Source organism: Cupressus sempervirens, chromosome 3 (genome assembly GCF_028749045.1).
Source record: "Cupressus sempervirens isolate cs-2001-9-10 chromosome 3, ASM2874904v1, whole genome shotgun sequence".
Lineage (NCBI taxonomy): Eukaryota > Viridiplantae > Streptophyta > Pinopsida > Cupressales > Cupressaceae > Cupressus > Cupressus sempervirens.
Genome location: NC_143120.1, coordinates 317596687 through 317598864, shown reverse-complemented (window position 1 = coordinate 317598864; position 2178 = coordinate 317596687). Strand labels below are relative to the sequence as shown.

At 29.0% G+C, this 2178-nt stretch overlaps 1 long non-coding RNA gene across 1 annotated transcript; it reads right to left on the bottom strand.

The window, feature by feature from the left end:
* Nucleotides 1-938: 938 nt before the first annotated feature.
* Nucleotides 939-1814, bottom strand: LOC149566265 (uncharacterized). The gene is made up of 2 exons (XR_016361540.1): nt 1577-1814; nt 939-1199 (listed from the first exon to the last, which is right to left on the bottom strand). It is a non-coding gene; the product is annotated as an uncharacterized LOC149566265 (long non-coding RNA).
* Nucleotides 1815-2178: the final 364 nt, after the last annotated feature.

Genomic DNA, 2178 nt, shown 5'->3' with positions numbered 1-2178 from the left:
GAGATCCATAAAAGAAAAAACATGCGAAATCATAGAGAAGTCATGGTTTAACATCAAATAAAAAATGAGGACACAGCCTTATTCTAAACATATTCTTTTGTCATAATATGAACCAAGTTGGGGAGATCAAGGATGCTAAGTGGGGAAAGTAGTGACTTGTTTATAATAGTCTTTAGTAGTGACATTGATGGTGAAATCAGTATATAGATTAGTTAAAAAAAAAAAAGATTTATTATTTTGAATAGTAATTAAGTAATAGAATAAAATAAAATTATAGTAATCAAATGTAAATATCAAATTATTGTAATTTTCATCATATTACTTAAAATATTCTAAATAATATTTCTTTCTTTAATAAAAATAATATCAACGTTTACTAGATTAAGGAGGAAATATTACAATTTTTCTCCATTCATCTCCCCTTCTAGCTCCCATTTTTCTACATTAATCACTATTTATTAAATATAAATATTTTAATGTATAATAGCTGTATTTCTTAAATGAAAAATAAATTACATCAAATTAACATCATGAAGGCTATTTTTCTTTTTGATATTTATATATCTCTTTAATAAAATTATTTATCTTCTCGTTTTATTTTGGCTATTAGATAATATATGATTTTAATTCTTGCTAGTGTTGAGTTCTCTGGGTGCTGAATAAAAATACATTTTCTTACTGAATAGCTAGTTATAACAACTATTCTAACTACCATTTATTCTTCATAAAAATTATAATTATCTTTCAATATAAATTTATAATCCCATTTCATTATGGAAAAACATCTTATCCATAAGTACACGATTACATTCGTGTGTAATTATCTTTCAATTTAAATTTATAATCCTATTCCATTATGGGAAAACATCTTATCCATAAATACATGATTACATTCATGTTAAATTACGTCGAGCTTCGATAGAATTGACAAAATACACTGAAAACAAATGCCTTCCCCATAAGAATTTTATTATTCCTTTGATACAAATAAACAATGCAAATATAATATTACTGAACTGCTCATAAATGGGCCACCAGACCCATTTGATACAAATAAACAATGCAAAGATAATATTAACAAGATTAGTCTACTCGTCAAAGGCTGCTTTTTACTTTGAATATAGCTGTACTGAGACAAATTTAATAGTCAGTGGACTGTACAACTGAGGCCTTGAAACGTTTCCCGCTGAGCACTTTAACTGCACACATATTTATGATCAGCAACGTCGACAAAATATGATTAGAAATTCTTAATGGAAATCACAATAGGACGCCCCTATGTCTATGTTGATCAATTTTCTTAAAATCAAAAACATCATAGATTTTTTTGACAATTTCAACATTTGATCTTCATAATCTGCATAGTTTATAGTGGAAAACAACAAATTTTTTTAAAAAAAATTACTATATTTTTATGAATTTGGAAAAAAACATTTGACTTTATTTTATCCTTCATAAGTTTTGATAAAGATTAGTCTGTCCCATCACATTATACCATAATAATGGTCGAAACCATTTCATAACATTTTCTTAAAGTAATTATAGCATATAGCAGGTTTCATGTAAAACAATATACCTATGGCCGACTCATCTCGAGATGTTGGATCATGGTGTACCATAACGAATTTCTCTTGTAAATTAACCTCAACCACCCCTATAACTCCATCCAAGGCTTGCAGGAGTTTTTGAATCTCCTTCTTATGGGACTCCTTGTATGTACCCTCAAGTCTCAGCTTGGTCTTTCTCATGATGGCTTTGTTTTATTCCTCCAAAACTGAATTGCAAATCAAGAAGATGATATTTTCCTTCGCTTTGATAATTGGAGATGATGATGTTTTCCATGGGCATTGCATTGTATTTATACCAAAAAAAATCCTATACGTGTTATAAAATGGACAATTTCCTTGTTTTCTACGTGTCCACTGAGTAATTCATCATACCTTGGGTAACACTCTACCTGATATATGCTTCCTTCTACTTAACATGCAAAAACCAGGAAAGCAGTAGTCTTTACAGATCGACGCCGCTTACGAAATTTCCCCATTTTTGCATTGTCTTACAAGTTATTGAATTTGCAATTTTGCCGTGTATTTCTATAACATCTTTCTCCTGTTATTAATGGCGAAATTTCCATACCCGTCCCAATATAAAATTTGAAGCTTGAACAATTCAAGAATT